General features: G+C 45.1%; 1 protein-coding gene across 1 annotated transcript in view; it reads left to right on the top strand.

The window, feature by feature from the left end:
• The first annotated feature begins 13,516 nt into the window (after positions 1–13,516).
• Positions 13,517–23,422, top strand: part of KIF3B (kinesin family member 3B) — a 48,547-nt gene continuing 38,641 nt past the window's right edge. The window contains exon 1 of the mRNA XM_002747384.5: positions 13,517–13,628. The gene's annotated coding sequence lies outside the window, so the exon portion shown is untranslated. The remainder of the gene's footprint in view (positions 13,629–23,422) is intronic.

The raw sequence follows: 23,422 nt of genomic DNA, 5'->3' as shown, positions 1-23,422 counted from the left end.
TGCCTGTAATCCCAGCTACTTGAGAGGCTGAGACATGAGAATAACTTGAACCTGGAAGGCAGAGGTTGCAGTGAGCTGAGATCACACCCCCTCACTCCAGCCTAGGTGACAGAATGAGACGCTGTCTCAAAAACAAGAAAAAGAAAACCCCCAACAGCTGCTTTGTTTTAATAATAAACAGGATTTCTGCTTATGTATACAATTTAGAAAACAGGAAAAGGCGTTAAGAGGAAAATAAGAACCAACTATAATCTGAATACCCAAAGATAATGACCATTGCAAATATTTTATGTTTTGTTTTTTTTTTTTTTAGATGGAGTTTCGCCCTTGTTACCCAGGCTGGAGTGCAATGGCACGATCTCGGCTCACTGCAACCTCCGCCTCCTGGGTTCAGGCAATTCTCCCGCCTCAGCCTCCTGAGTAGCTGGGATTACAGGCACGCACCACCGTGCCCAGCTAATTTTTTGTATTTTTAGTAGAGACGGGGTTTCACCATGTTGACCAGGATGGTCTCGATCTCTTGACCTCGTGATCCACCCGCCTCGGCCTCCCAAAGTGCTGGGATTACAGGCACGCATCACCATGCCCAGCTAATTTTTTGTATTTTTAGTAGAGACGGGGTTTCACCATGTTGACGAGGATGGTCTTAATCTGTTGACCTCATGATCCACCCGCCTCGGCCTCCCAAAGTGCTGGGATTACAAGCGTGAGCCACCGCGCCCGGCTTATGTATTTCTCTTTAGTTTTCTCTGTGCCAACACACATGCACACATACTTCCTATTAGGTAAAATGTGTTTTCATAAAAAATCTAGAGTAACATACCTGTACCAGATGCTGTGGATTGCCTACTCAATACACACTCTCCCTTCTCCCTGTTTACAGAGCTCCAATTATTTATTTATTTATTTATTTAGAGACAGGATCTCACTGTTTCCCAGGCTGGAGTGCAGGGCCAAGATCACAGCTCACTTCAGCCTTCACCTCCCAAGCTCAGATGATCCTCCCACCTCAGGCTCCTGAGTAGCTGGGACTATAAGCGTGAGCCACCATACCTGGCCTCTTTCCTTCTTAAAAATTGCATAAGGGCTAGGCACTGTGATTCAAGACTGTAATCCCAACACTTTAGAAGGCCAAGGTGGAAGGATCGCTTGAGCCCAGGAATTCGAGAACAGCCTAGCTAACATTCAAAGATAAAAAATTAGTGGAACATGGTGGCCCAAACCTCCCAGCTACTCAGGAGGCTGAGGTGAGAGAATCGCTTGAGCCCTGGAGGTTGAGGCTGCAGTGAGTGGTGATTGTGCCCCTCAGTGCACTCCATCCTGGGTGACAGAGCTAGACCTGCCTCAAAAATAAAATAAAATTGTAGTAAAAAATATATAAAATATACCATACTTGCCCCTTTTAGTGTATGATTCAGTAGTGTTCAGCATGTTTACATGATTGTACAGCCAGTTCTCAGAGCTCTTTTCATCTGTCAAAACTGAAATGCTACCCATTAAACAATTTCCCTTTTCTCTCCCCAGCCCCTAGCCGCTACTACCCTATTTTCTGTCTCCATGAATTTGACTACTCTAAGTACTTCATACAGGTGAAATCATGCTGTATTTGTCCTTTTGTGACTGGTTCATTTGTGTGTGTGTGTGTGTGTGTGTGTGTGTGTGTGTTTGTGTATAATTTTTTTTTGAAACGGAGTCTCTGTCACCCAGGCTGGAGTGCAGTTGCACAATCTCGGCTCACTGCATCCTTCACCTCCCAGGTTCAAGCAATTCTCCTGCCTCAGCCTCATGAGTAGCTGGGGTTACAGGTGCACACCACCACACATGGCTAATTTTTGTATTTTTAATAGAGACAGCATTTCACCGTGTTGGCCAGGCTGGTCTTGAACTACTAACCTCAAGTGATTTGCCTGCCTGGGCCTCCCAAAGTGTTGGGATTACAGGCATGAGCCACTGCACCCGGCCTGTGACTGGCTTATTTCATTTAATATAATACCCTCAAGATTCATCCATGTTGTAGCATGTGTCAGAATCTCATTCCTTTTTAAGGTTGAATACTGTTCTATTTTATGTTTATACTGCATTTTGTTATCCATTCTTGTGTTGAGGGACAGTGGGTTGCTTCTACCTTTTGGCTATTGAGAATACTGCTGCTATGAACATGGGTATCCAGAAATCTCTTCAAGACCCTGCTTTCAATTCCATTGGGTATTTAAAGTGGAATTGCTGGATCATATGAAAATCTATTTTTAGTTTTTTGAGGAACTAACACATCAGCACCTCTACCATTTTACATTTCCACCAACAGTGCATGAGGTTTCCAGTGTCTCCATCCTTGCCAGCATGTATTACCTGCTTTTTATTTTATTTATTGATTTTTATTTATTTATTGAGACAGAACTCTGTAGCCCAGGCTGGAGTGCAATGGCGCAGTCTCAGCTCATTGCAACCTCTGCCTTGCAGGTTCAGGTAATTCTCCTGTCTAAGCCTCCCAAACAGTTGGGATTACAGATGCCTGCCACCACACCTGGCTAATTTTTGTATTGGGGTTCACCATGTTGGCCAGGCTGGTCTCGAACTCCTGACCTCATGATCAGCCTACCTCAGCCTCCCAAAGTGTTGGGATTACAGGCATGAGCCACTGTGCCTGGCCATTTTTATTTTTTATAATAATCATCTAATGGGTTTGAGGCGATAGCTCATTGTGGTTTGATTTGCATTTCCATAATTAGTGATTATAGATATCTTTTCATGTGTTTTTTGCCATCTCTTTTTTTTTGAGACGGAGTTTTGCTCTTGTTGCCCAGGCTAGGGTTGCATGATCTTGGCAACACCTACCGGGTTCAAGCGATTCTCCTGCCTCAGCCCCTCAAGTAGTTGGGATTACAGGTGCCCGCTGCCATGCCCAGCTACTTTTGTATTTTTAGTAGAGGCAGGATTTTACCATGTTGGTCAGGCTGGTCTTGAACTCCTGACCTCAGGTGATCCCCCCGCCTCAGCCTACCAGAGTGCTGGGATTACAGGCATGAGCCACCGCACCCAGCCATTTTTTGCCATTTCTATAGTTTCTTTGGAAAAGTGTCTATTCAGGTCCTTTGTCCTTTTTTTATTATTTATTTTTTTGAGACAGTCTTGCTCTGTCACCCAGGCTGGAGCACAGTGGTGCAATCATGGCTCACTGAGCCTTGACCTCCCAAGGATCAAGTGATCCTCTACCTTAGCTTTCTGAGTATCTGGGACTACAAGCTCACACCCTCGCCAGGCTAATTTTTTCCCCTTGTTTTTTTGTAGAGACAGAGTCTTACCACATTGCTCAGACTGTCTCAAACTCACACGATCCTCCTGCCTTGGCTTCTAAATGCATTGGGATTATAGGTGTGAGCCACTGCACCTGGCTTGGCCATTTTTTAATTGGGTTGTTTATATGTTTGTTGTTGAGTTGTAGGAGTTCCTTTTTATTATTTTTTGAGACGGAGTTTTGCTCTTGTTGCCGGGCACGATCTTGGCTCACTGCAACCTCTGCCTCCTGGGTTCAAGTGATTCTCCTGCCTCCTGAATAGCTGGGGTTACAGGTGTGTGCCACCATGCCTGGCTACTTGTTGTAGTATTAGTAGAGATGGAGTTTCACCATGTTGGCCAGGCTGGTCTCAAACTCCTGACCTCAGATCATTCACCTGCCTCCCAAAGTGCTGGGATTACAAGCATGAGCCACCGCACTGGGCCAGAGTTCTTTATAAAACCTGGATATTAACCCATTAATATATGAATTGCAACTATTTTCTCCCATTCTGTGTGTTGCCTTTTTAATTCTGTTGATTGTGTAAGAAACTTTCTTGAAGAGCACCACAGAGCAGTTAAAAACTTTTCTTTCTTAATGGGTATAGGTATCCTTTTACTTTGTTATATTTTCATAAGCATTTCCGCATATCATTGGATGCTGTTGAAAAATATGATTTTCTTTCATTTCTTTTTTTTAGATGCAGTCTTGCTCTGTTGCCAGGCTAGAGTGCAGTGGTGTGATCTCGGCTCACTGCAACCTCTGCCTTCTGGGTTCAAGTGACTCTCCTGCCTCAGCCTCCTGTGTACGTGGGACTACGGGCACATGCTGCCATGTCCAACTAATTTTTGTAGTTTGTACAGAGATGGGGTTTCACCATGTTGGCCAGGATGGTCTCGATCTCTTGACTTTGTGATCTGCCCGTCTCAGCTTCCCAAAGTGCTGGGATTATAGGCGTGAGCCACTGCGCCCAGCCAAAAATTATCATTTTCAATTGGCAGCATAATATTCCTCCATACTGACATCTCTTAGTTTATTCTCTCCATTCCTTTAATATTGGACATAATATTTCCCCGTTGCAAATGTAGCTGGGGTGAACAAGCTTGTGCCTAAACCTTTGTGAGGATATCTCATTATTTTCTCAAAATCGATTCCTAGAAATGGAATGGGCTGACTAAATGCTTTTTAGTCATCATGTTATTTTTTTCTTACAATTTGTGTCAATTTCTCTTTTTTTTTTGAGACGGAGTTTTGCTCTTGTTACCCAGACTGGAGTGCAATGGCACGATCTCGGCTCACCTCAACCTCCGCCTCCTGGGTTCAGGCAATTCTCCTGCCTCAGCCTCCTGAGTAGCTGGGATTACAGGCACGCACCACCATGCCCAGCTAATTTTTTGTATTTTTAGTAGAGACGGGATTTCACCATGTTGACCAGGATGATCTCGATCTCTTGACCTCATGATCCACCCGCCTCGGCCTCCCAAAGTGCTGGGATTACAGACTTGAGCCACCGCGCCCGGCCTTGTGTCAATTTCTCAATACCATCAGCAATGGAATGAAAGTGCTCCTTGCCAACATTGTGTGTGATGCTTTTTTTTTTTTTTTTTAAGACAAGGTCTTGCTCTGTCATCCAGGCTGGAGTGCAGTGGTATAATCATGGCTCACTGAATCCTCAACCTCCTGGGCTCAAGCAATCATCCTGCCTTAGCCTCTCTAGTAGTTGGGACCACAGGTGTGTGCCACCACACCTGGCTAATTTTTAAATTTTGTTGTAGAGATCAGGGACTCACTGTATTATCTGGGCTGCTCTGAAACTCCCTGGCTCAAGCAATCCTCCCACCTTGGCCTTCCAAAGTGCTAGGATTATAGGCATGAACAACTGAGCCCAGCCAAGTATGATGCTTTAAAAAAAATCTGCTAATTTGAGAAGTAAATGATGATAATATACATTTGTTTGTTTTTGAGACAGGGTCTCACTCCATCACCCAGGCTAAAGTGCAAGGGCATGATCATGGCTCACTGCAGCTTCAAACTCCTGGACTCAGAGGATCCTCTTGCCTCAAACTCCCAGATAGCTGGGACTATAGGCATGCATCACCAGCTAATTTTTTAATTTTAATTTTTAGGGTGAAATCTCTCTACGGTACCCAGGCTGGTCTCAAACTCGTGGCCTCAAGGGATCCTCCCACCTTGGGCCCCCAGGATGCTGGGATTACACCTGAAGTCGGGAGTTCGAGACCAGCCTGACCAACATGGAGAAACTCCGTCTCTACTAAAAATACAAAATTAGCCGGATGTGGTGGTGCATGCCTGTAATCTCAGCTACTCAGGAGGCTGAGGCAGGAGAATCACTTGAACTTGGGAGACAGAGGTTGCTGTGAGCCAAGACCACGCCACTGCACTCCAGCCTAGGTGACAGTGAGACTGTCTCAAAAAAAAAAAAAAATTTGTTTTCTTTATCTCTTACTATGATGGGCCTTACAGCTGGGAGAGCATTTTACACCTATGCCCTGGGTGAACCCTCACCGTAGCCCTGCAGGAAGCAGGCAGGGAAATGAGGCCCTGAAGGGTAAACCCACTTGCCCAGGGTCACACAGCCAGTTAAGTGCCTGAGGAGGAAGCAATTAGCAGCCAACTCCTGTCTGGCTTTCTTCAGAAAACATCAGAGACGTGAATTTAGAAGCCATTAGCTCCATCCTCAGCCCTTAGAGCCTCCCTCAGGTCCCAGAGTTCCATCCATTCTGAACCTGGGCACTCAGCCAAGTGAGAAGCATCAAGCACATCTCAGGTGCTTGGCTTCAGTCCAAGCCCTGCGTCTTGTTTTTTCCTGAAAGGGATGCTGGGATGCCACCTCCTTGCATTCTGTCTTTTTACACAACACCTCTTCAGCCCTCCTCCCCAAATGGTTTTACATTTCCAGGAAGACTGAACTCTCACAAGCTCAACTTCGCACATTTACGATGATTGCTTTGCTGGAGGACACCATGGCCCCACTGATAAAGAAACGAAAGACAGCCACCATTTATGGAGAACCTACTAAGTGCCAGGCACCGTATCTTTTTTTTTTTTTTTTTTTAGATAGAATCTTGCTCTGTTGCCCAGGCTGGAGTGCAATGATCTCACTCATTGAGCGTGATCTCAGCTCATTGCAGCCTCGATTTCCGGGGCTCAGGCAATCCTTCCATACCAACCTCTTGAGTAGCTGGAACTACAGGTGTGCACCACCATGCCTGACTAATTTTTGTGTTTTTTGTAGAGAGAGGGTTTTGCCATGTTGCCCAGGCTGATCTTAAATTTCTAAGCTTAAGCAGTTCACCCACTTCAGCCTCTCTAAGTGGCGGGATTATAGGTGTGAGTCACCGTGCCTGGCCCCGCACCATATTTTATTTAATCCTCACAACAAACCTAAGCAGTTGTATTTCTAGCTCTATTTTGCACATGAGAAATGTGAGTCTCAGAGCGGTCAAGTGATATGCACTGGGTCACTCAGCTAACGCATAAGGAATGGAGCTGGGATTCAAACCTTAGACTGTCTGGACCCCACAGTCCATGCTTGTCATTTTTATAGCTCAGAGATGCACTGTCCAATATGTAACCACTAGCTGCATGTGGCTGCTTAGGCATAAACTAATTAAAATTAAATAAATACAATCCCATTTTCAGTAGCACTAGACTCATTTCAAGTACTCAGTAGCCACATGTGGCTGTTGGCTGCCTTATTGGACAGCACAGATACAGAACATGTCCACCATAGTGGAAAGATCTGTTGGACAGCGCTGTTCTCGAATGTCAGAGAAGAAAGAAAATGTCATGATTTTACCCTTGCATGGGGAGCCAGACCATCTGCTACTTGTCAGCTTTGTAGGGAGTCCATCAGGAGTTATTTTCCCTGGATGAGATAATAATAAAACCATCCATGGGTTTCAGGACTATGTTCTACCTTTCTCCTGGTTTGGCCTCCATTCAGCCCCACCCATGATAGGTGTGAACATGTCCCTGCCCACACTCCCCTGCTGCCACCCATCGCCAGGTATCTAGTGCCTTTCTCTGTGGTACAGAATTTGGGTTGTCTTAGCCACTAAAAATGGGGCATCCTCACAGGATAACTCGGATGGAGACTGAGCCAAGTTTCATAACACGGTGGGCTTAATTCCAGCTGGGTGGTCCCTGGGCAACACGCCTGCCACTGGGGGGAGGGTCCTCACTGAGAGACGTCGAGGAGGAGGGCTAATGGAGTGTTTTGGCAAAGGAGGTGTCTGGTTTTAAAGGGATTCCCCACTCCACCCCCACCCCTTAGCAACAGGACTCCTTCCCTGTGTCTGGGAAATGCTTACTTTGTGAATGGAAGGAAGTCTTTCTCCTACCATAGAAGCCAAAAGGTCAGATGTTTGTCTTTACAGATTCCACTGCAGGTAGGAGATGGGCATGTGATCAAGGATGGACCAATTAGGGCTGACAGAAGACTTGGATTACAGAAGTCAATCCCAGCACTTTGGGAGGCTGAGCCTGGCAGATCACTTGAGGTCAGGAGTTCAAGAGCAGCCTGGCTAACATGGTGAAACCCCATCTCTAATACGAATACAAAAATCAGTTGCCTGTAGTGGCAGGCACCTGTAATCCTACCTACTTGGGAGGCTGACGCAGGAGAATCGCTTGAACCCGGGAAGCGGAGGTTGCAGTGAGCCAAGATCACACCATTGCACTCAAGCCTGGGCTACAGAGTGAGACCCTGTCTCCAAAAAAAAAAGAAGTCAAGTCTACGGGGAATTCTTATGGAGAGGGAAGGTGAGGATGGTGTTGAGACAATGCCCATGGCTGAGTGACCACAGTGAAAGCAGGACAACCAGTGTTCTCACCAGACAGGTCTGGTAGCACATGGTCCCACATGGCCTCACCTTCCTTATTCCTGGCCACTTCTGGAAACTTCCTGGTGATTTTGTGGCCTTCCTATTACCCTGCTAATAAATTCCTTTTCTGCTGCCATCAGAGTTGGTTTATATTATTTATGGTAAACTGACACCATGGTGCTTACCGGAATTACTCCAGATCATTTCTAGGCTGGAGTTTGCTCTGGGGGAGGTAGGAAGGAGGGGCTCTGCTCTGGTCCATGGGATCTCTCCAGATCAGTACTCTTTGTCCCAGCCCGTTAGACTCTTTCCTCTTGTTGCATCCTCATCATCTCTCCCCTCTACTGAATTCAGCAAATCTCTAGAATTGAGAGGTTTGAAAGCCCTATTCTGACTTTTCAAAACTTCTTTCATTCCCTGAGTCTCCTCCCCAAGATTCTGGGACTCAAAAAGTCCTTTCTCTATTTTTCTACTGAAATAACCCTCCTCTGAGCAATAAATGTCTCGTAGTCCAGATTAGATGGAAAAGAGGACACAGTAGGGAAAGGAAATGCCAGGAATTGAAACATACTGGTAATATAGACGTTACCCCATCATACTAGGGTAACCAGTCGTCCTAGTTTGCCTGGACTAAGGAGTTTCTTGGGACACGAAACTTTGGGTGCTTAAAGCAGGGTTCCAGTTTCCAGACCTGTGCAAACTGGAACAAACTAGTCACCGTGCACTGTACAGCTGCTACTACTAATCCCATTTCAATACACAGCTTTATTCAGCTTGCTAAGGACAGAATCAAGATCAGACCATTATCGACAATACCTTTCCAAAGCTCTTTTTGTCTACCAGGTGCAATGGTGGGTCATGCCTGTAATCCCAGCACTTTGGGAGGCTGAGGCAGGTGGATCACTTGAGGCTAGGAATTTGAGACCAGCCTAGCCAACATGACAAAACCCTGCCTCTACTAAAAAATACAAAAAATAGCCAGGTATGGTGGCACATGCCTGTAATTCCAACTACTCGGGTGGCTAAGGCATGAGAATCAATTGAACCCGGAGGTAGAGGTTCCGGTGAGCTGAGATTGCACCACTGCTCTGAAGCCTGGGCGACAGAGCAAGATTCTGTCTCAAAAATAAATTAAAAAGTTGTTTCAATTTTTATTTCCTTTAATGTGAGTAAGCATAAGTATATTTCCTTTTCCTATGTTTAAAAGCAATATTTTCTATTCCTTTTCTCTGAACTATCTGTTCATACCGTTTACCTATCTGTTTAAAAATTTTAAACAGTTTTCAAAACATTATATTTGTACAAAAGGTACATGTGCAATTTTGTTACACGCATAAATGTGTAATGATAAAGTCAGAGTATTTAGGGTACCTGATAATCACCCAAGTATTTATCATTTCTATGTGTTGGGTACATTTCAGGTTTCCTCGCTATTTTGAAGAATAATATAATACATTGTTGTTAAATAGCAGTAAAGACATCCAGTGAAACATAGTGGATTGATGACATATATTTGTTTTTTTCTCCCTCATACCCCATCTATATGACAATAAGGAAGAAAAAATGTATTAACCCAGAACATTAATAGCAAAAGGAGATATTAGTGGCCCAGGGATTTCAGCAAGTTTTTGGAAAACAGAGACAGAAGAGGAAGGAGTAACTGACTTAACAGGGGGAGGAAGTTATGACCCAAATGTCTGCAGGGAATATTGTTTTGATGACTAAAAGACAAGCCCAGATTCCTCCCTAGAAGAGAGAGACACTAAAAATAAAGATATGGATGGAAATCTCCCACACAGTGGATCAAAAAAGTCAAAAAGAGGGAAAATAGAGAAAAACAGAAAATTAAGAGATCAGTTTCGAAGGTACAACTCTTGACTAAGAAATTCCCGAAAGAAGAAAAAAAAAAATGGAGGAGTGATCCATGTGTGATGGCTCAGTCCTGTAATCCCAACACTTTGGGAGGTCAAGGCAGGAGGATTGCTTGATCCCAGGAGTTTGAGAACAGCTGGGCAACACAGTAAGACATCATTTCTACAAAAGATAGAAAAATTATTCAGGCATGGTGGTATGCACCTGAGGTGCCAGGATCACTTGAACCTGGGAGGTTGAGGCTACAGTAAGCCATGATCATGCCACAGGCATTCCAGCCTGTGCAAAATAGCGAGACACTGTCTCAGGGGGGAAAAAAATAGAAGGGAAGAAAATTATCACAGAAATAATACAAGAAAATTTCCTAGGTTAGAGGGATATAAGTCTCCAGACTGAAAAGGCCCAGCTAACACAAGTGAGGAAAAGCCTTACTGAGGGGAATCACCATCAAATACATTATGGATAAAGATGATAGCCTAGCTAGGCATGGTGGCTCATACCTGTAATCCCAGCAATTTGGGAGGCTGAGGTGAGTGGATTACCTGAGGTCAGGAGTTTGAGACCAGCCTGACCAACATGGAGAAACCCTGTCTGTACTAAAAACACAGAATTAACTGGGCAACATGGTACATGCCTGTAATTCCAGCTACTCAGGAGGCTGAGGCAGGAGAATCATGTGAACCCAGGAGGCGGAGGTTGCGGTGAGCTGAGATCGTGCCACTGTACTCCAGCCTGGGCAACAAGAGTGAAACTCCATCTCAAAAAAAAAAAAAAAAAATGATAGCCTAAAAGTTTTCAAATATTAAAAATAAAAAAAAGAACAAGATACATACAAAGCAATAGGATTAAGAATGACATTAGATGTCTTAAATCTGGATACTGGAAACAATAATGCAATGCTTTTAAAATTCTGAGAGAAAATAATTTTCAGCCTAGATTTCTTTCCTTTTTTTGTTTTTTTTTTTTTGAGATGGAGTTTTGCTCTTGCTGCCCAGGCTGGAGTGCAATGGCATGATCTCAGCTCACCGCAACCTCCGCCTCCCAGATTCAAGTGATTCTCCAGCCTCAGCCTCCTGAGTAGCTGGGATTACAGGCATGTGCCACCACACCTGGCTTATTTTGTATTTTTAGTAGAGACAGGGTTTCTCCATGTTGGTCAGGCTGGTCTCAAACTCCCGACCTCAGGTGATCTGCCCACCTCAGCCTGCCAAAGTGCTGGGACTACAGGCATGAGCCACCACACCCAATGTTCAGCCTACATTTCTATACCCTGCTAAACTATTAATCAAGTGTGAAAACCATATAGAGACATATTTAGACATACAAGGACTAAACATATTTGCTTCTTTGCAACCTTTCTCAGGAATCTACAGAAAGATGTGCTGCACAGAGATGACAGAGTAAGTCCACAATTCAGAAGTTTGAGACATAAGGTCCAGGGCACAGGGAATCCCAACTAGGAGTAGGATGTAGAAAAATTCAGTATGACAGCTGTGCAGTAGGCCTGGAGAATGCTGTTCCAGCTCAGAGCTGAAGACTTCAGGAGAAAAACACAAAAGAGAATTCATGAACTTTTTTTTTTTAAGTTGTTGTTGTTGATTTTGTGAGATGGAGTTTTGCTCTTGTCACCCAGGCTGGAGTGCAATGGGGTGATCTCGGCTCACTGCAATCTCCACCTCCTGGGTTCAAGAAATGCTCCTGCCTCAGCCTCCTGAATAGTGGGGATTACAGGCACCCCCCACCACACCTGGCTAATTTTTGTATTTTTAGTAGAGACATGGTTTCTCCATGTTGGCCAGGTTGGTCTTGAACTCCTGTCCTCAGGTGATCTGCCGGCCTCTGCTTCCCAAAGTGCTGGGATTACAGGCATGAGCCACCACACCCAGCCATATTATTTGTTATGTTACACATCTGGAAAAATCACTTTGCTGGTTATTTGTCTAATTTATTAACCGCATAGGAAAAAATTAATAGCTGCAAAGAAAGCTAATGAAAGTGGGGAGGAGGGAAACGAAGCAATTATTAGCCTTAGGAAACACCAAAAGAGGCTGGGTGCAGTCTCTTTTGGTATTTCCTTTATTATTTTATTTAAAAATAAAAATAAAATAAACTTCTTCACTTTAGAGAAACTGTAAATCAAATTATGTGGGAGTTTTGATGGGTCAGGCCTGAGAATGGCACACATCACACTTAATTGGCCAGAACTTGATCTGAACTGTAAGGAAGGCTGGGAAATATTGTCTAGCTGTGTGTGTCCAGGAGCAAGAAGAAATAAGTTTTCAAGAGGAAGTAGCAATATCTGACACAACAGGCAAAAAGTAGGGGTGGGCAGGTGAGGAAAAGCATCTCAGGCATTCATCCATTCAAGGAGCAACACATATTTATTGACCACCTACTATTGACTAAGCTTGGTTCCAGGTATGGGGATACAAGAGTGAACAAATAAAAGACTGCTCTTATGGAGTTTCTGTTTAGTGGGGAACAGCAAGTGTAAGCTGGAACCTTCCATGGGAGTTGGAACCTGCCCTTCTAGGCCAGTGTGGATGGAACAGAATTTTAACGATTTTTGCAGGAGGTAATAAGGACTTTAGATTTGATTCTAAGAGCAATGGGACTCCATTAAATCGAATATTAACCAGGGAGTGGCATGATCTGTTTTATTTATTTATTTAATTTTTATTTTTGAGACGGAGTTTCACTCTTGTTGCCCCGGCTGGAGTCCAGTGGTGCCATCTCTGCTCACTGCAACTTCCGCCTCCCGGGTTCAAGTGATTCTCCTGCCTCCACCACCTAAGTAGCTGGGATTACAAGTACACACCACCACGCCCAGCTTAATTTTGTATTTTTAGTAGAGATGGGGTTCCACCATGTTGGCCAGGCTGGTCTCGAACTCCTGACCTCAGGTGATTCACCTGCCTCGGCCTCCCAAAGTGCGGGGATTACAGGCGTGAGCCACTGCACCTGACTTATGATCTGTTTTAAATAATTACTCGGGCCACCTTATGGAAAATGGATTGTCCAGGCAGAGCTGGACCAAGGAACGGAAGAGAGACCAGATGCTAGAGATGAGCGTGGCCTGGCCTTGCCTGGTGCGGTCGTGACTGACTGGATTGGGTAAGGGACGGGAAAGAAACAACAAGGATGCCTACAGGAGTTTGGATTGAGTCACTGGGGGCACTCTAAATGGGAACGATCTCTGTAGCAGTTTGAGACACCGATCAGATAGGAGACGTGAAAACGTTTAGGAAAGGTTGAACGGCGGCTGAAATCGCGTGTGTTCCATTTTACAGATGAGAAACTGAGGCAGGCCACGTTGCGCGCCGCTCTCCCCGCTTAGGTGGACGAGGAGGCCGAGGTGTGTTGAGCCCCCGGCTAAGCGCCAGCACCGACAGAGCCCCGCCCGGCCCCTCCCACCCGGCTTTGCCTGTCCGCTGCTCGTGTTCCAATAAAGTTATTGAAATTGACACTGGTTGCTAAGGAAGTGGGTCGCGGAGCCAGGTTGCTAAGGAAGTGAGCGGCCACTGTCTCTCCCCATCCGGGGCAGCGGGGAATGGCTGAGCCAGGGGTTCGCCGCCCCCGCCGCCGCCGCCGCCGCCGCCGCCGCCGCCGCCGCCCGCTTTTGGTTCCGGCCGCAGGTGAGTCGGAGGTGCCGGGCGTCCGCCGAGCAGGGCCGATCCGTGTGGCTGCCTGGGATTTTTGCGGCGGGCCCTCGCCGCCGCCTGGCTTTGCTGTCCTGCGAGCCGGAGCATCCTCTGCCCTGCCTCCCGGGCATCCTCTAGTCGTCCCGACGGCCTCGCCCCTTCTTCCCCGGGCGGGTTCGCGGCCCGACCCCCCAGACAGGACCAACCTGGGTCGCAGCCCACCTGGGGTCCTTGTGGTTGTGGTCAGGGAACCAGTTTGGGAGGAGGGCGGGGAAGCGAGAGCCTGGGGTCCGAACCTCATTGCTGTCCCGGGCTTGCTGTGTGACCTTGGGCAAGTCTTTTCTACTCTCTGGCCTTAGTTGACCTGTTTGTCCAGTGGGGTCGTAACCTTGCTTCTCAGAGTGGTTAAGGTGATGAGACGTGTATGTGAAAGTGCCCTAAATGGGGAGATGGAGCCTTCTCAGGGAACCCTAGCATGGGAGACCAAGCAGCCAGTTTGAAGACTGAGTGAGTTACTAGAGATGTGGTATTTCCACTTAGTAACTGTGTGACCCTGAGTGAGTTAATTTCTCTGAGTCTTCTTTGTCTTATCTGTGAAATGGGATTATAGACGACTGTGGAAATCCAATGAGACTGAGTATGTCAAGTAGCTTGGCAGAATAGTACCTGCTCAACCAGCTATCATGAGGTGTCTAGGGTAGGAGGGCAAGACTTACAGGAGGAGATGACTTTGGGACAGGTTAGGTGTAGGTGTGTAGAGTGCCAGCTCATATGGGTAGTCCTCCTGCCATGCCAACCTCCAACCCCAGTTTTACTTCTGCATTCTGCTCAGAGCAAGGGAAGTAGTGGACTTCTACAAGTAGCCCTGGGAAACGCTTTGAGGTCAAGCTCTTGGAAATAGTTGGGGTCATGATCTCATTTTCTTTCTTTTCTTTTGAGACAGAGTCTCACTCTGTTGCCAGGCTGGAGTGCAGTGGAGAGATTTCGGCTCACCACAACAACCGCTGACTCCTGGGTTCAAGTGATTCTCCCGCTTCAGCCTCCCACACCCAGCTAATTTTTGTATTTTTAGTAGAGATGGGGTTTCACCATATTGGCCAGGCTGGTCTTGATCTCTTGACCTCATGATCTGCTTGGCTCCGCCTCCCATAGTGCTGGGATTACAGGCGTGAGCCACCGGGCTTGGCCCATGGTCTGATTTTCTACTTGGGCTTCGTTGACTCTTCCAGGAGAAAATAGGCATCTTTATGTCCTTTGGGAAGTGCTTAAAGCAGTAATAACTATCTATAAGCACATGATTAAGAAGCACTTTACCAGGTATATTATTTCATTTTCTCTTTATGTAGACTTTGCCAGGTAGCTGGTGATGTCATCCTCATTTTGCCAAAGAGGAAACAGGTTCCGAAAAGTAAAGGAAGGGACCTGCCTAAGAATTTTTTTTTTTTTTTTTGAGACTGAATCTCAGTCTGTTTCCCAGGCTGGAGTGTAGTGGCGCAATCTCAGCTCACTGCAACCTCCGCCTCTTAGGTTCAAGCAATTCTCCTGCCTCAGCCTCCTGAGTAGCTGGGACTATAGATGTTCACTACCTCGCCCACTAATTTTTGTGGTTTTAGTAGACAGGCTTTTGCCATGTTTGTCAAGCTGGTCTTAAACTCCTGGCTTGAGTGATACACCCGCCTCGGCCTCCTAAAGTGCTGGGATTGCAGGCTTGAGCCACCACATCCGGCCACTACCTAAGGATCTTGCGTCTATTAAGTGATTAAAGTGGACATGTTTCTAGGTAAATGCTGTATTTTATCCTCCATTCACTGTTGTGTTTGATTTTGCAACAGTTGCTATTATAAGGCCACAGTTATTCTTTTGTTACTTTTAACTAGCTAGAAGCTTTTCTTCAAAAGGCAAGGAAACAAAATCTCAGGTAAAGCTTCATTTAAGTAGATACCATACAAAGTGAGGACCTCAGAAAAGGCCTGGAATCTTTTTTGTTTGTTTGAGATGGAGTTTTGCTCTTGTTGCCCAGTCTGGAGTGCAATGGAGTGATCTCAACTCACCGCAATCTCTGCCTCCCCGGTTCAAGCAATTCTCCTGCCTCAGCCTCCCGAGTAGCTGGGATTACAGGTGTGTGCCACCACTCCTGGCTAATTTTATATTTTTAGTAGAGACAGAGTTTCTCCATGTTGGTCAGGCTGACCTCGAACTCCCAATCTCAGGTGATCTGCCTGCCTTGGCCTCCCAAAGTGCTGGGATTACAAGCGTGAGCCACTATGCCCGGACTGAGAGCTGGAATCTTTAAAAGTGGGCTTCTCTGTCTCTCATTCCCTCCTCTAAAACGAGGGGACTAGGCTAGATTATACTGAAGGCCCTTTCAGTGCTGTTAGGCAGTTGTGGTTAAAAGCAGAGAGGTGCTCTACCACTTCCAAGCTGTATGCTACTGAGCGGAGAGGTGCTCTACCACTTCCAAGCTGTATGCTACTGAGCGGAGAGGTGCTCTACCACTTCCAAGCTGTATGCTACTGAGCGGAGAGGTGCTCTACCACTTCCAAGCTGTATGCTACTGAGCGGAGAGGCGCTACTTTACCTCTGAAATGATGCTCAGTGCCTCTGAAATGATGAGAGGACTCTTTGGCAAGGAGCCATGTGAGGAAGAATTATTCATAGTTAATTTGGAACACCTTGGTGGTGTAGTTTCCTCATCTGTAAAATGGGGATAGTAGGCTGGGCGTGGTGGCGCATGCCTGTAATCCCAGCACTTTGGGAGACCGAGGTGAGCAGATCATGAGGTCAAGAGATCAAGACTATCCTGGCCAACATGGTGAAACCGTGTCTCTACTAAAAAATAAAAAAAAAGTAGCCGGGCATGGTAGTGGGCACCTGTAGTCCCAGCTACTCAGGAGGCTGAGGTAGGAGAATCACTTGAGCCTGGGAGGCAGAAGTTATAGTGAGCTGAGATTGTACCACTGCACTCCAGCCTGGTGACAGAGTGAGACTCCATCTAAAAAAAAATGAGGATAATAATAGTACATATTATGTATAGCCGTTCTGAGGATTTATTTGAACCCAATATTTGTAAAGTGCCCAGCATATTTGATAAACATTAGCTATTGTTATTTGGACTGATGTGGTGCTCGTACTGTATTTTCCATTTATGGTTGGCAAACGAATAAATTAAAGCAAATGATAATACCAGGTCTGTCAACCATAGCATCATTGCAAGCATGAAACAGTAGCCATCAAGGCATTATATAAAGGTTGATATTTTTATGCAGTTGCCCCAGGAACCTGTAACCCTGTGCCACAATGGGTTGCAAAGAAAGGTGAAAGCTGTTGGTAGGATGTCAGGTTTGGTAGCCCAACAGCCAATTCAGTAAATATTTGCTAAATCCCCTTGTGCTAGGCACATGGAGGATGTGGAGATCAATCCCACATTGATCTCCTTCAAGGAACTCAGAGCTTGCTTTGCAAATTACTGCATTAGAAATAATTTGACTTCTTTAAATGAATTCATATCTTATGTTTGCCTGGCTGCAGAATAAAGCCACTGATTCTAATCTCTTTTGTTGTGTCCCTAGACTTCTGTGAGGTGCCTGGATTAGAAACCTCAGATTGCTTCCTAAGCCTTTTCATCCATTAATTCACAAGTCCCCGAGAAAGAGCCTCCTCTCCTGTAACAGAGAGTCACAGTACTTGACAATAACAATATGGTGCCTAATGGTTTACAAAAATGCTTACACTTGCTTCCACATTCTTTTACTCGTTTACTCTTCTCTGTGTCCCTTCAAGGAAGGTAAGGTGCAAATGAGGGTCTCAGTTTTATAGTTGAGAAATCTGAAGAGAAGCCAAGAAGCCTGATGTCAGTGAGTGCCCATTTCACGTTGGAATTCAGTCTTCGGACTTCAAGTGCACTTGCCACTATCCTCCCCAGATTTTATTTATTCAGCATCTCCTGAGCACCTAGGATGTGTCAGTTCTGTGTTAGCCTGGAGATATCATAGTAGAAAGGTACTTGAGTCCTTCGCTCTCATGCAGCTTATATTCTACTGGCAGCAAACAGAAAAATACACCAATAAATGAACAAGGGAATTTGGATAAGGAATAAGTGCTGGGGTGAAATCCTGTCTCTACTAAAAATACAAAACTTAGCTGGGTGTGGTGGCGTCTGCCTGCAGTGCTAGCTGCTCAGGAGGCCAAGACATGAAAATCGCTTAAACCCAGGAAGCGGAGGCTGCAGTGAGCTGAGATCACGCCATTGCACTCCAGCCTGGGTGACAGAGCAAGACTCAGTCTCCAAAAAAAAAGAAAAGAAAAAAGAAAAAAGGCATTGCTAGGGTAGTGTTATTTTTGCTGAGATTTGCTCCCAGGGAGGGGCCAGCCATTTGAAGATGTGTTAGAAAGAAGAGCAAAGGTAAAGGCTGTGAGGTTGGAACAAGCTTGGTAAGTTCTAGAAACTTCAAGGAGGCTTAGAATGGCTGGGACAGGTGAGTCGAAGGCAGAGACGGGAGGTGGTAGATGTAGGGGATGCATCTCGGATCATACAGGGCCTTGTCTGCCAGAGTAAGGAACTGAGATTTTGTCCTAAAAGCTGTGGGAATCATTGGAGGTTCTGGAAAAGGGGAGTGACATGATCTATTTTTGTTTTTTAAAATAATCACTCTGGCCTCTGTGGCCAATGAATTTTAGAGGGCATAGGAGTGGCAGGCAGGAGGCTAGTTAGGTTAGGCAAGAGAAGATAGTGGCCTTCTAGGTTGGTGGCAGTGGAGGTGGTAAAAGAGGATGGGTTGGGGATGTGTTTTGGAGGTAGAACCAGCAGGATGGTGGAGTGAGGGTGAGAGAAAGAGGAATTAAGGATGACTCCTGGGTTTTTGGCCTGAGCAATTAAGTAGGTGTTAGAGATGCCATCTGTCTCTGAAATGATGAGAGGATTTTGGTAATGGGCCCTATGAGGAAGAATTATTCATAGTTTATTTCGAGCCCCTTAGAGGAGAGGCACAAGATATAAGCATCATACTTTATAGTCTGTGGGGAGGAAATCACAGGTTATGCTGACGGAAGCTAACCAGGTGTAACTGATTGAAACTTGAAGTTCCCACTGTGAACCAAAGAAGAAAAGAAAAGAGCCCTGCTTTTCTATAGTATGGCTCTTTGCCAGCCTGTGGAGCGGCAGGTGTGGGCTTTGCCAGGGCAATACCCATCTGTCTTTCTGTCTTGTGCTGTTGGCATTGCAGTGCTGACTCGGGATCTTGGCTGAGGGAATCTGGCCAGCTCTGGAAGAAGGAGTGGAATCACTAGTGGAGTTCACTCGGTGCCCCAAATGGCCACTCTCTGCCTGCCAAAGTGGTTCTTTCCTGGCCACCAAATGACAGTTCTAGAGTTTCAGAGCTTTCAACTTGAGAATGCCTGGAAAACCTGTTGTACTCTACCAGAATTCCTAGAGGATTCTTGAATGGAGTATCTCTTCTGAGCAAGGGAATTCAAGCCTCATTGTTATATATTCCAGTAAGTGTACTTGTAAATCTGGGCATTACAGTGTTGTACATTCAACATTGTGAATAGTAAGACTAATAGTCTTTCTACTGCTACTTGTTTATTTAATTAAATTTAATTAACTAATTAATTAATTTTGGAGACAGGGTCTCCCCCTGTCACCCAGGTTGGTATGCAGTGATGTGATCATGGCTCCCCACAGCCTTGAACTCCCAGGCTCAGATCCTTTTATCTCAGTCTCTTAAGTGGCTGGAACCAAGGCATGTACCCTCATGCCTGGCTAATTAAAAAGCGAATTTTGGGGTCCAGGCGTGATGGCTCACATCTGTAATCCCAGCACTTTGGGAGGCTGAAGCAGGTGGATTATGAGGTCAGGAGTTTGAGACCAGCCTGACTAACATGGTGAAACGCTGTCTCTCCTAAAAATACAAAAATTAGACAGATGTGGAGGTGCATGCCTGTAATCACAGCTATTCAGGAGGCTGAGGCAAAAGAATCGCTTGAACCCAGGAGGCGGAGGTTGCAGTGAGCTGAGATCATGCCACTGCACTCCAGCCTGGGCAACAGGGCAAGACTCCATCTCAAAAGAAATTTTTTTTTTTTTTTTTTTTTTTTTTTTTTAGACAGCTAGGTGTGGTGACTCATGCCTGTAATCTCAGCATTTTGGGAGGCCAAGACATGTGGATAACCTGAGATCAGGAGTTCGAGACCATCCTGGCCAGCATGTTGAAACCCCATCTCTACTAAAAATACAAAAATGAGCTAGGTGTGGTGGTGCACACTTGTAGTCCCAGGTACTCGGGAGGCTGAGGTGGGAGAATCACTTGAATCCAGGAGGCAGAGGTTAGAGTGAGCTGAAATTGCTCCACTGCCCTCCAGCCTGGCAACAGAGTGAGACTCTGTCTCAAAATAATAATAATAAATAAATAAAAATTATTGTTGTAGAGATGGGATCTTGCTATGTTGCAGACTAGTCTCAAACTCCTGGCTTCAAGCAGTCTTCCTGCCTTGGCCTCCCAGAGTGCTGGGATTATAGGCATGAGCCACTGCGCTTGGCTACCACTGCTTTTGGTATAACTTTGCAGTTTAGAACACTCTTCCCTGTGCATTCTCATTTACTAATTGTCAGTTGAGACCATGTGGAGTACTTATTATCCCGTTTACAGATGAAGACATTGTGGTGTGGAGAGGTCACTTGTTTTTGTCAGTAATGTTAAGCATCTTCTAGGTGCAGAGTCAGGGAGATCCTTGCTGCTCAAAGTGTGTTCTCTGTGACGGAGGACATGTGCCCATGTTCCCAGGACCTTGTCAGAAATGCAGAATCTAGGCTGGGTGCAGTGGTTTAGGCTTATAATCCCAGCAGTTTGGGAGGCCAAGGCAGGAAGATCACTGAAGGCCAGGAGTTCGAGACCAGCCTGGGCAAAATAGTGAGACCTTATCTGTATTTTTTTTTTGAGACAGAGTCTCGCTTTGTTGCCCAGGCTGGAGTGCAATGGCACAATCTCGGCTCACTGTTACCTCTACCTCTTGGGTTCAAGTGATTCTCCTGCCTCAGCCTCCCAAGTATCTGGCATTACAGGTGTGTGCCACCATGCCCGGCTTTTTTTTTTTTTTTTTAAGTAGAAACGGGGTTTCATCATGTTGGTCAGGCTGGTCTCGAACTCCTGACCTCATGATCTGCCCACCTTGTCCTCCCAAAGTGCTGGGATTACAGACGTGAGCCACTGCGCCCAGCCCCTCATCTGTATTTTTTAAAAAAGAAGAGTCTGCCTTTTACCAAGATCCCTGATGTTTCCTGTGCATGTTCAAGTTTGAGATGCTCTCATCTAGGTAATCAGTAGCAAAACTAAGACGTACCAACGTTAACGACAATGAAAGTATTCGCCGTAGCTAACATACATTAGCCAAGCGCTGTGGTATGCTCTTTACAAATGTTGCTTCGTTTAGATCTAGACCTCACAGCAATCCTGTAACAGAGATTTCCAGAAGAGGAAAGTAAAGGCTCAGAAAAGTTCAGTAACCTCCACATCTGCTGACTCCAAGTCTATTGCTCTTTCTACCATTCTTGTGTTCATCTGTTTTTCAGGCGGGCTGTGACCACATCTTAGCTGTCTTATGAAAGTCCTTTCTCTTCCATACCTGTGTAACTAATTTTAAATGATGACAAAAAAGTGACTTCAAAGAATATTTGAGGAAATCAAGGGGAAAACTTTTGACCTAGATGGATGGCAGTTACTTGCCTGATGAGGCTGCAAACAGATATTTCATTTGGTAAGATAAGCTACCTCTCACACTTCTTAGTGGTCTAACTTCAGGGCCAAAACAGCTGAAGCAGGTAGGAACTGTGAGCTTGGATTCTGAGTCATTTAGCTCTAAACTGTTTCTTGATTCAGGTGATAAATATCTACATTGGGTGAGAAGACAGTGGATAAAGTCCCCTATAACACCCGCTGACTAATTGTTAAAAGATTCCATCTCATAGTGCCTCAGTTTTCCTTCTCTGCCCTATGGGCTCATTATTTTCATTTCAACACCTCCCGATCTTTCTAGACTCCCAGAAAGATTTCTTGGTCAAGAACTATGCCATTATAGGAAAATTTGACCTGAAAGGGTGGTAGGACCTGGGTAAAGCCAGGATTCTAATATCAATTCTGCTACTTGCTGTGCGGCTTGGAGCAAGTGACTCAACCTCTCTAGGCCTCTTTCATATATATCTGTATATATATGCAAAATAAAGACATAGGACGGTTCTCCCCAAAGCCCTTTCAGCCCTGCCCAAAAGACTGAACCTTGAGTTGGGTGATATTTTCTTCTTTGTCGGTGACTTCATACTGGGCTTTCTCCTAGACCTTTCGGGTGTGGCTTTTAGAGCGTATTTCTTGGCAGTCAGAAAGCTTTACAATAAGTTCATCTTATCAGCATCACACATCTGCACAGCAGCTTGGGATGTGCATGTTTGAGGTTCAGTTAATCATGGTGACACATTGTGTCTTTTTACTTTGTCACACTGATTGCAGACATTGAGCTTTTCACACAGGAAGATCTATCTTTAGCATGCCGATTTATTTAACTCAATTTGCATTGGAGAGTGAACCAGTGATAATCATGGTGGGTGTGGTTTTTATTTTTAAAGTTTTTGGCAAGACACTCGCAGCACTTGCATTTTGTCATGCTTGAATATAGTGTATAAATGGAAATGGGTTCGAGTGAAATAGAAATTGCCATAGATTATTGGGAGCTTGGGACTTAACCACTCTGCAGTCCTTCGCGTCACCTTCAGCAGTGCTTTCAGGGAGGGCTTGCTCGGCCTTTCGTGTGTGACATAAATTAAACAGAAACTAAAAGCTCTATCTGAAAGCACAATCTCTATCTGCTTAGTGGACTGCAGTAATCATTATAACACATTTCAAGAACATGAGTAGAAAACCTAGCTGGCAAATCATAAAAGATTCCAGCTAGGTAAATACAATATCAGTTCCATTTACCTAAAGATGACCACAAGAAGATAGTCCTTGGTGGAAGTAGTTGCTAGTTTTGCAAGATCTGCAAGAAGGTAGACTGTAGCCTGAGAAATACATGGAATGCTTTTCCTTCTTTAGTTCTTCAATTGTCAGCCTTTTTTAAAAATTAATTTTTTTCTGATTATAAAAATAATTAATTTCCACTGAGGAATAACATGAGGAAACTTATGAAAAGATTAAATAAGATTGACTTTAAGATCCACCGCCCAGAAGTAACTACTGTTAACATTTTACTGTCTACGTACAAATGTATTCCTAAATACATTTTATCTCAGAGGCTTGCATTTCTTCCTTTTCCTTCATTGCTGTTACTTAGGCTATTTTCACTGTTAAACGTTGGGAGTAATGCTTAGAGAATATCTTAGTGATGATTATTTTGTGTGAACCTTTGTCTGCATTGCTGATGATTTCTTTAAACTAGATTCTTTAATGTTAAAATTTTAAATTACAGCCGGGCGCGGTGGCTCAAGCCTGTAATCCCAGCACTTTGGGAGGCCGAGGCGGGTAGATCACAAGGTCAAGAGATCGAGACCATCCTGGTCAACATGGTGAAACCCCGTCTCTACTAAAAATACAAAAAAAAATTAGCTGGGCATGGTGGCGCGTGCCTGTAATCCCAGCTAGCTACTCAGGAGGCTGAGGCAGGAGAATTGCCTGAACCCAGAAGGAGGAGGTTGCGGTGAACTGAGATCGAGCCACTGCACTCCAGCCTGGGTAACAAGAGCGAAACTCCACCTCAAAAAAAAAAAAAAAATTTTTTTTTTAATTACAAAGGCAACCCCCCTT

The sequence above is a fragment of the Callithrix jacchus genome, chromosome 5 (assembly GCF_049354715.1).
Source record: "Callithrix jacchus isolate 240 chromosome 5, calJac240_pri, whole genome shotgun sequence".
In the NCBI taxonomy this organism is placed as follows: domain Eukaryota; kingdom Metazoa; phylum Chordata; class Mammalia; order Primates; family Cebidae; genus Callithrix; species Callithrix jacchus.
Note: the sequence above shows the minus strand (reverse complement) of the source record. Positions and strands in the feature narration are given on the sequence as shown.